An 11658-nucleotide genomic window follows, 5' to 3' on the forward strand; every position below is an offset into this window, starting at 1 on the left:
TCAGTGCAAGTCATAATAGCTTTCAAATTGTTTGAGAGAGTTTCTGTTACAAATGTTTTTATAGTGGACTGATGCCTTATGTGGTGGTTACTGAAAATGGATGTGCAAATGGTTTTAATATGGGGAGAGCTTGAGAATGAGCCAAAATATTCAGAGCAGTTATAATCTAGCCCGTCCAACGAACAGTGAAACCTCCAAGTGAACATGTCAAACACACGGAGATCAGATAACGGTTTAAAATGTTCTTCAGTAATGACCTTATGATCATTTAAACCAGGTGTACCTGGCTTGGGAGAAATCTATTTCATCCGGGCTGGTTTATTTAAAATACCTTAGGTCGAAAACAGGCCTTAATATATCTAAAGGATTTTTAAATGAATGTTCCATGAGTGTTGTTTTATAGATTCCAACATACTTGGTTCTAGTCTTGATTACTAAACACTATCGCTAACATTTATATGTGCATATGGTTAATACCCGGCATTGTTCTATATGCCTTACTTAAATAAACTCATTTAACCCTCTTAACAGTCCTGTGAAGCAGTAACCATTATTTTCCCCATTTTATAAGTTAGGGAAATAAAGAACAGGGAGAGTTAAGTAAATTTCCCCAAGCCACATAATCGGCAGGCTGGGATTGAAACTGCGGAATTTCCCACAATACTTGCAGCTTCTCTACAAGTCTATCGATCACACGGAATAGAATACTTTCTAGGCAACAAATATTTTAATGCCTTATTAATTGCTTTTATCTGGGCTGTGTGGATAACACTTATTTCGATGTTTATCTTATTTATAGAAGAAAGATTTGGTAACTGTATAAATGTCTGGGATTTAGGAAAATTCTCTGCTCAGCTTGTCTCCTGAAATATTTATGGACTACATATATATCCCATATTTGTGATACTCATAATTAATAAATAAGTTTGTGGGTTTTTCGTTAATGGGGAACAAGGGTAAGAAGATGTAGGTCTCGCCATTCTGCTGCTAATCTCTTTCTGAAACTTTAATAAACTGCACTAGAACCAACGTATGGCAAATTTAATACAGTGGGAGAATAAAACAACATCTGCCACAAAAATATCCATCACTGGTTCCATATTCTCAATGGCTTCTGCAAGCTGGTAATAAGGAGATATAAATGATTTGACTCTGCCAATTTCTAGTTGTGCAGCCAGTGTAAAATACAGGGATTATAAAATGTTCCTCTGTCACCTATTTTGGCGATGATTGGAGTATCTAGTGAAATATGGGATTTTATTCTTAGCACTTTAAGTTAATAACAATAACTGTAAAACTAATATTGTTCTTTCCAGTAATTGCCGCCATCCATCATACTGCCGGGGAACGCACGAACAAACATGCACCACTTTGTTTCAGTGCAGGCTCCTGGGTAAAACTACGGTCTTATTACTCACTCTTTTCTACTTAAAATATTATTCAAAGAAATTATATAGTAATGAAATCATATATTTAAAGGGAAGCACACAACGAAGAGCGTAATCATGGTTTCATGTTTTATAGTAATGTCACCACCTACACCCTGACCTGGTAGTCTGAGGGGCTCAAGTTGTTCTAAATATAGAACTCCTTGGAAAATGGTAGGTAATGGTAAGGTTTTATTCAAATTACAGTTTAACATATGTGATGCTTTTCAAAAGAGAAAAAGGAAAACGCAGACCATGAATAGACTGTTTTTTGCTGTGGGAACAAGAGTGCTGGGCAAGACATTTAAAAAGATTTTTAATAAAATTATTTCAAGTCTAAAACTACTACATCACGACAGAACCATGAGTAAAAAAAGAAATGAAATAGAAGTATGCTTTTCCTGAATTAATATTTATATTTATAGTAAGTTGTGAAGTGAAACTTTTTTTCAGCTCCCAGAGATGCGGCTTTGCCACTAGGGTGCACCGCGTTAGTAACAGGTGACTTATTATTAATGTGCGCTTTAAAAATAACTCACCAGTCCTATCAACTGCCAAGTCTAATATTCATTTGAATTTTTCAAAGCATCTTGGATGTTAAGTCTCATTTCACAATTACTTAAAGGCGAAAGGGCAGGCTGCTATGGGAAAGTCATTACATTTCTCAAAAAAGACCAGTGTAGTTTAAGCAGAAAGAGGAATTAACATAAGGAATGGGGGTAATGAAACCTATAGTCAGTCAGGGTTGGCCTCAGGAAATAGCTGGACAAGGGATCAGAGTTTATGCGCAACTCGGGGATTCTTTTCTCACCGGCTCTCTTCCCTGCTGCCTTTTGTGCATCCGCATTTTCTTATTTTTTGCAAACTGGTCTGTGGCTCCTAGTTCAATGTGGCAGAAAACCGTCTCTCCTAGCCCTCAAATTCATAGTTAACCCTCAAAAGGAGCCAGGCCAATTCTAAATTTTGGGGACAGAAACTGGTAGGCCTGGCTTGGATTGTGGCTTCCCACTCCTGGCGCAGAGTAGGTATAGCGCAGTCTATATCTCTGGGATCCCGGCCTGGACCCTCAACTTTAGGGTCCAGGGATTTAGAGGCCCTGGATCTCAGAAGTGAAGTGTCCCATCAACTGTGGAGGGTGGCAGAATATGAAACCCCAAAATATGCCACTTTTACATAAGCATTATTTTGAGCTAAAGGCACTTGAAAAACAGCAGATGGAAGAGGGCGTTCTAGTCTTTTCTTTCTGAAAACAGGAGGTAACTCCAATGTGAAAGATGCCCTGCCTATACCAAAGAAGAAAAAAGAAACACTCTTCCACTGGGAGAATTCCATACAAAAGTTTGTGCAATATTTGCAACAAATGATTTTTGTTAAAATTCCTCTCTTCCTTTAGCACCCCTCACTCATAGTTACTTTCCTGCAATTGCTTTTGTTCAACCTAGTATCAAGCCTTCAGGTTTTACCACTTTTGGGGTCTTCATTCCCTAATAAGGCCTTCTACATCTTGTAAAACTTCCATAAATGTGTTGTTTTTTTCTCCTGTCAGTCTGTCTTAGTTCACTTTAATTCTCAGGTACTGCTGAAAACCTGAAGAGGATAAAGCTAAAATTTTGCCTCATCTACAACTGCAAACTCTACTTGCCACTCAAATTACTTTTGGCTTCCTATATCCAGAGAGCGACAGGCAAGGAAATCAGCTACCATCATGGCAGGAGCAATTAAGATGAGGCTGTGGTAGGATGTGAGCAGGGAAGAATGCATCTGGCCCTCAAATCATGTCCACTGGGACATTTCCTGGCACCTTCCTGCCCAATTATGAAAACACATGCGGGAGCCGCAACCGGAGAGGCCATGATGAGCAGAAGTCTAGAGGTCACAGGGATGGGCCTTTTGGTCACCATGCTAGATAAGCCACCTAAACCAGTGGAAATGAGGGAAATAAAACCTGTATTGTTGAGAATAGAGATAAGGATCAATACCCTTGACACCAGCTGTAACAGTAGAGGTTACAGTTTTTCCCATTAGCCTTCCTCTTGTAAAAGATTGCAGAGGCAAAGTCACCGACCAATATCCTACAAGAGCTCTTTCCAATGGGATGAAATTACATTAAAGATCATGTGGTGTAAAGGATGGATGTAGGGGATGCTCAACACCATCAAGGTCCTCCCCTTTCAAGACCAAGGTACTGATTCCCCAGTGCAGGGAGTGTGGATTGCTGATGGTTCACAGTTGAGTCCCTCCCTAGGCCTTGCTCTCAGCCTAAGGCACTGCTTTGGTCAAGGTCATGGCCCCTTCAGTGGACAGTTTGTACCAATGGTTGGTCTATGTGGACAGGCACAAAGGTGTCTTAGATTTGAAGAGCTCTCTGAAAGACCATCTGATGCCAACTGAGACAAGCTATTTGAAACAATGTTGGAGTTCAACTTCTCCCTTTGCCCCTTCCTGCTTTTCTCATATGGGCTGTTTCTCAAAACCATGATCTACAGGAAGAATGCTGTGAGAATCAAGCTGTAAAACATAATGTCTGAAGTCTCTAATGTTCCTATTCAAGACGGTGACATAGGAAGAGCCTGAACTCACCTTCTTCCATAGATACACCTTATCTACCAATACATGTGGAAAATTTGCCTCTGGAAAAACAAAAAACAACCAGCTGAGCAACTCCTACTCTGGCGAAATGAAGAAAAAAAAATCTGGGTCAAAGCAGGCTCAGACACATTCTCACTATAATCCCCTCCCTCTGGCACAGTGACCCACAATCAGAAGGGAACTCGAAACCTGGATCTGCCCCAGGGGGAGTGAAGGGTTGAAATCCTTCATCAGGCACCCCCAATATTAAGACCTACACCTGGGATATGAGCCTCCAAAAGATGGCATTGAAAGCCAATAGGACTTGTGTCCACAAGACCCACAAGGCTATAGCAAACTGAGAAATTGGCCTCCAAAGGCTCATGAGCACAGACCTATTGACCCCAAGGCCCAGTGCATAGGAATGAGGTTGAAATGCTCTGAGACTGTGATAGAGGCTCATTTGCTTATCTTGAGAGGCAGACATCTAATTTAACACACATCTAGGAAAACCTACTGAAACACTCTTCAGGGACAGAGGCTGGCAGGTGCCATCTTTACACTCCCTGCTGCAGTCTGGAACAACAGTACCCAGGAAGGTGGCTTTTACATGTGTCAAGTGCCATGGTGTTTTGCAACTGGCACTCAGGGAATGTCCCAAGTTCATTTGACCCTGTTGGCGAGCAGGGCTTTGATTTCTATACCCCATAAGACAATGGGAGACAGTTCTTGGCCAGCTATCATCCCAAGGGCTCTGTATGGACTGAAATAGAGCCCAGTTGTGCTGTACAATAGGCTTATTTCCTTGTCCCAGAGCCTTAGCCTGAAGGTCAGGCTTCCAGTTTGTTACAGAACTAAGGACTTTTGGAGCTGCTCTCAGAAAACAGTGGCTGGTGGACATCATTTTGATGTTCTCCCTGTGCCTCACTCCAGCTGAGTGGTATCTCCAAGAAAGAAGCTTATACCCTCTGGTGCTTCAATTTGTGTAACTGCTATCTAGGATCATCTCTAGATCACCTAGCTTTAAGGGCCAGGAGGACCAGTATTCCTGGGTCCCAGAGGACTGCAATAAATAGAGACAGTTGTTGGCCAGCTACTACCCTTATGGCACAACAAGGGACAAAAGACACAGGTGCCCAGTACTTCTCTAAAAAAGGACCATTAGCTTATCTTCAGAGTTTCAGCCTAAAGGGTGGTCTTCTATTTAAACACACATCCAAGGGCCCACTGCGATCCTCTCCAGAGACCTCTGATGCTCACCTTCTGCCTCTACTGCAATCCAGCTATCTCCCACAGAGGAGTTTATATATGTGTCTAATGCCCCAGGTTTTATATCAGGCCCCTGGCTTATGTGGCTGCTGCCTAGAAAACACCTTTTATTTGGTTGGCCCTGGTGGCCAGTGGGACTTGTGTTCCTTGGTCAAATGGGACTCACAAATGGAAAGACAGTTCTTGGCTGCCTACCACACCCACAGTACAGGCAGCAGAATGAACGTCCCTCTAATATTTGTTGATCCTGGAGCTTCATGATGAAGGCAGGCTTTTGGTTGGGCACACATCTAGGAGCCTAAGGTGGTGGTTTCCAAGGATAGGGGTTGGTGGACACCATATTTGTGCCCTTTGTCTGAAACACTTATTTGGCATCCTGATTATTACAACTGTTAAGGGGACCACTCTACAGCATCTAGTTCTGGTGGCCAGAGGGACTTAGGCATGTGGTGCCACAGAACTGTATATATTAGCATACTTTAAAAGTTGTTGCCTGAGGGTCTGGCTTCTAATCAGCCTCAATCTAGGTGCTGAGATCCTTCCCTTTGGGACACAGGTCTAGGCACATCCTTAACTATGGGGAGACACTAAAGATAAAATAGGCTGCCTGGAGACACAATCAAGATGTAGGACAGCATTAATGATAAGGTTCATCTCCTAGGAGAAGACATGCCTCAACACAGGGATATGTGGTTGGTGTATCTACTGCATAGAAACAATACAGAATCAAGGAAGATGAGGAAACAAAGGGATACATTCCAAATGAAAAAGACAAGATAAACCCTCAGTAAAAGTCCTTCATAAAATTCTGATTAAAAGGTTAACTTCGGGGGCGCCTGGGTGGCTCAGTCGGTTAAGCGGCCGACTTCGGCTCAGGTCATGATCTCGCGGTTCGTGAGTTCGAGCCCCGCGTCGGGCTCTGTGCTGACCGCTCAGAGCCTGGAGCCTGCTTCCGATTCTGTGTCTCCCTGTCTCTCTGCCCCTCCCCTGTTCATGCTCTGTCTCTCCCTGTCTCAAAAATAAATAAAACGTTAAAAAAAATTTTAAAAGGTTAACTTCGTGGTTATGAGGATGGTCACTTATCTAAGATGAAGAATAGATGAACATGTGAGAACTTCAACAAAAAGAAAATAGAAGTGCCAAATAGAAATCACAGAAATGAAAAAAAATAACTGAAAAATGCATTAAAGTAGTTCAACAGACTAGATGAAGCAGCCAAAAACAAAAACAAAACCCTATGAACTTGAACACAGGACATTGCAACTCAATCACAGCTGCAAAAAGAAGGGAAGATAGTGTGGGGAACTTATGGGACATTAAGCAGATTAACATTCAAATTACAGAAGTCCCAGAAGAAGAATAAAGAAATGGGCAACAGGCATATTTGAAGTCTTAATGGCTGAAAACTTCCCTAACCAGTGCAAAGAAAGAGACATCCAGTTAGAGGGAAGCCCAGAGAATTCCAAATAAATGGTCCCTAAAGAGACCCACAAGAAGACACATTATAATTAAAACTATAACTGTTAATGACAAAGACAGATTCTTAAAAGCATCAAGAGAAAAACAACTTATTCTACACAAAGGAATTCCATTAGGACTATGAGATTTTGAACTCCAAAAGGGAGTGACATGACCAGGATACATTCCAAGAGCTGGTGAAAAGCCTTCCAACCAGGAATAATCTACCCAGAGGAGATGCCATTCAAAATTAGAAGAGGTAAGAGTTTTCCAGAGAAGCAAAACTAAAGGAGTGCCTCACCACTAGACTAGCCTTAAAAAAAAAAAAAAAAAAAAAAAAAAAAAAAGGACATTTTGAGTTTAATAAAAAGGATGGTAATTAATAACTGGAAAATGTAAACAAAGTATAAATCTCACTGGTAAATATATGGTAAGATTCAGAATAATCTAGTGTTTTAAAGGTGGTGAATAAATCACTTATAAAACTAGCATGAAGATTTAATAAAGTAACAAAAATGTAACTACAATAATTTGTTAAGGGATACACAAGAGAAAATGAGATATAAACTGAAATCAAACACAAAATAGTTGGGAGGAGAGTGAGCTCTTACACATAAAGCCTCATGATAACCACAAGGCAAAACCTATAGCAGATATATAATAAAGAAAAATCTAATCACACCGCTGAGCAATTCATCAAACCTCAAAAGAAGAAAGCAAAAAAGGAAAAGAGAGAACCACAAACACCTAGAAAACAACAAAATGGCAGTAAATACATATGCACTGATAATTACATGTTAATGACTAAATTTTCTAGTCAAAAGACGTTAAGTGGCTAAATGAATTTAAAACGAATCAGACACATGCTGCCTACAAAAGATATCAGCTGTAAAGACACAGGCTGAACATGAAGACATGAAAAAAAATATTCCATATAAATGGAAATCAAAAGAAAGTTGGGGTAGCTATTCTTCTATCAGACACAGTAGTACTGTTTTAAAGCCTAAGAGATGAAAAAATGTCATCACATAATGATAAAGGGGTCAATAAAAAAATGTAACTTGTGTAAATATATTTACACACCCAAGATAGCACCTAAATATATAAAGCAATAATTAAGAGATCTAAAGGAGGAAATAGCAATAAAATAATAGTAGGAGACTTTAATTCTCCACTTTCATCAATGCATAGATTGTTCAGAGAATCAGCAAAGAAGCATCAACCTTAAATCACACATTAGATCAGACAGATATATATATATATATACACATATATATATATATACACACATATATATACACACATATATATATACACATATATATACACGTGTATATATATATACACATATATATATACACATATATATATACACACATATATATGTATATATATATATATATATATATATATATATATATATACATACACACATACATACACAGAGAATTCCATCCCAAAACAACAGAATACACACTCTTCTCAAGTGCACGTAGAACATACTCCAGGGTAGATCATGTTAGGCCACAAAATGAGCTTAATGAATTTAAGAAGACTGAAATCGTAGCAAGAATTTTTTTCTGACGATAACATACTAGAAATTAAGCAAAACTGGAAAATTCACAAATGTGGAAATTAAACACTAAGCTACTGAACAACCAATGTGTCAAAGCAGAAATTGAAATAAAATTTAAAAAAAAAATACCCTAAGACAAATGAAAAAGGAAATACAGCATACCAAAACTTATGGAATGAAGGAAGGCAGTTCTAAGAGGGAAGTTTATAGCGATAATATGTATAATAATCTCACAGCTAACATAATACTGAAAGGTAAAAAGTTGAAAGCTTTTCCTCTAAGATCAGGGACAACACAAGGATACCCATTCTCACCACTTTTTGTTCAACATAGTGTTGGAAGTCTTTGCCAAACCAACCAGGCAATCAAAAGAAATGAAAGGCATCCAAATGGGAAAATAATTAGAACTGCAGATAATATGATATCATATATGGAAAACAATCTAAAAGACCCCACCAAAGACTCTCTTTTTAATGTTTATTCATTTTGAGAGACAGAGACCGAGCACAAGTGGGATAGGAGCAGAGAGAGGAGACAAGTATCTGAAGCAGGCTCCAGGCTCTGAGCTGTCAGCACAGAGCTTGATGCAGAGCTTGAACCCACTAACTGCGAGATCATGACCTGAGCCAAAGTCAAACACTTAACTGACTGAGACACCCAGGTGCCACCCCCACCTCCAAAAAACAAAAACTCAATAAATTTAGTAAAGTTTGAAGATACAGAATCATTACACATAAATCTGTTGCATTTCTATACACTAGTATTAAAATTCCAGAAAGAAAAATAGAAAACAATCCCATTTACGATGCCATACAAAAGAAAATATCTAAAAATAAATTTATCCAAGGAGGTCAAATACCTGTACAATTAAAAGTATCAGGCACCAATGAAAGCAATTGAAGGAGACACAAACAAAAATTCTATACTCATGGATTATAATACTATAAAAACGTCCACAGTACTTAAAGCATCCACAGTACTTAAAGCAATCTATAGATTCAATGCAATACCCATCAAAATTCAAATGACATTTCTCAAAGAAATAGAATAATCCTAAAATCTGTATGGAATCACAGAATAACCCAGATAGTCAAAGAAATATTGAGTAGAACAGACCTGTTGGCATCCTGTTCCCCGATTTCAAACTATACTAAGTTATAGTAATCAAAACAGTATGGTGGTGTCACAACAGACCTATAATGGATCAGAAGGCTTAGAAGTACACTTGCTCACATATATGTGAAAAATTAATTTATGACAATTTAGCCAAGAATATACAATGGGGAAAGCAGAGTATCTTCAATAAATGGTGTGAGGAAAACTGAACAGCCATTTCCAAATGAATGAAACTGGACCACTTTTATACAATTATCAAAAATTACAAACAGGAACATGCAACCTGAAGTCATAAAATCACTAGAAGAAAACTTAGGGGTAAGCTCCCTAACGCTGATTTTAGCAGTGGTATTTGTTTGGATTTGACATGAAAATCAGAGGCAACAGAAGCAAAAATCAAAAAAGTACACTACATGAAATTGAAAGCTTCTACCTAGCAAAGGAAACCATCACCAAGATAGGCAACCTAAGAGGAGTGCCTGGGGACTCACTCAGTTGGTTAAGCATCTGACTCTCGATTTAGACTCAGGTCATTATCTCACTATTCACAGGATCAAGCCCCATGTTGGGCTCTGTGCTGACAGTGTGGAGCCTGCTTGGAATTCTGTCTGCCTCTCTCTGCCCCCATTCCTCACTTGCGCGCTCACTCTCTCTGTGTCTCAAAAATAAATAAACTTAAAAAAAAAAGGCCACCTAATAAATGGGAGAAAATAGTACTTGCAAAACATCTCAGATAAGGGCTTATGATACAAAATATAAAAAGAACTATAATAGCAAAACAACAACAACAACAACAAAAACCCAAATAGTCAAAAACTGGGCAGAGGACCTGAATAGACATTTTTCCAAAGAGGGCATACAGATGGCCAGCAGGTACATGAAAGGTTTTCACATCACTAAATAAGGGTAAAAGTAAATCAAAACTTCTATGAGATATCACCTCAGACCTATTAGAATGACTATTACCAAAAAGATAAGAAAAACTGTTGGCAAGGATGTGGAAAAAATAATCTTTGTGCACTGTTGGTAAGAATGGAAATTGGTTTATCCACTATGGAAAATAGTGTGAAGTTTCCTCAAAAAAATATAAATAGGACTGTAAATAGAACTACTACATGATCCACCAATTCTGCTTCTGGGTATTTATCAGAAGAAAATGAAAACACTAATTCAAAAAGATATGAACCCCTGTTCATAGTATCATTATTTACAATAGCCAAGATAAGGAGAAACAACCTAAGTATCCATGGATGGATAAAACGTGGTATATATGCACAATGTAATATTACTCAGTCATAAAAAAGAAGGAAATCTTGTTTTTTTGCAATAACCTGTATGGACTTGGAGGGCATTATGCTAAGTAAAATAAGTCAGAAAAGTAAATACAGTATTAGGTCACTTACGTGTGTAACTTTGAAAAAGTCATAACACAAAGAACACACTAGTAATTGCGACAGGTGGGGAGTGGGGCTGGGCAAAATGGTTGAAGGAGGTCAAAAGGTACAAACTTCCAGCTACAACATAGAGAAATCATATGGGGCACCTAGGTGGCTCAGTCGGCTAAGTGTCCAACTTCAGCTCAGGTCACGATCTCACAGTTCATGGGTTCAAGCCCTGGTTCGGGCTCTGCAATGACAGCTTGGAGCCCACTTCAAGTTCTGTGTCTCCCTTTCTCTTTGCGCCTCCCCTGCTCACACTTGCATGCTCTCTCTCTCTCTCTCTCTCAAACATTAAAAAAAGTCATGTATGTAGTGTCCAACATGCTTACTGTAGTTAATTACACTGTATGGCAAATTTTAAAGTTCTTGAGAGTAAATCTTAAAAATTCTCTTAAGAAAAATATTATGTTAATAGTGATAGATATTAATTGTACTTACTGTGGTATCCTTTCACGTATCTACAAATATTGAATCATTATGTTTTACATAGGAAACTAATGTTATAGATCCATTATATCTCAGTAACCAAATTAAAAATAAGTTAGAATCAAAATTAAAGAATATAGTTTCAGTATCTTTGAAAAACAAAGAATCTAAAATCAAACTCTGTATGTTCACATTGAAATTATATTTCAAAATAGTTGTAGTGGTCAAGTTACTTCATTTTTCTTTAGTTGTTTTTATTTCCCATAAAATGAAGATGAAAATAAGCTCTCATTAAAGAAAAGTGAGATAACTGTAAAAATCACTTAGATTAACTGCAAAGTAAAAGAAACCGAAGAAAGTAAAGGTTTTATTATTATTT

Source organism: Panthera pardus, unplaced genomic scaffold (genome assembly GCF_024362965.1).
Source record: "Panthera pardus isolate Hobbes unplaced genomic scaffold, ASM2436296v1 HiC_scaffold_1, whole genome shotgun sequence".
In the NCBI taxonomy this organism is placed as follows: Eukaryota; Metazoa; Chordata; class Mammalia; order Carnivora; family Felidae; genus Panthera; species Panthera pardus.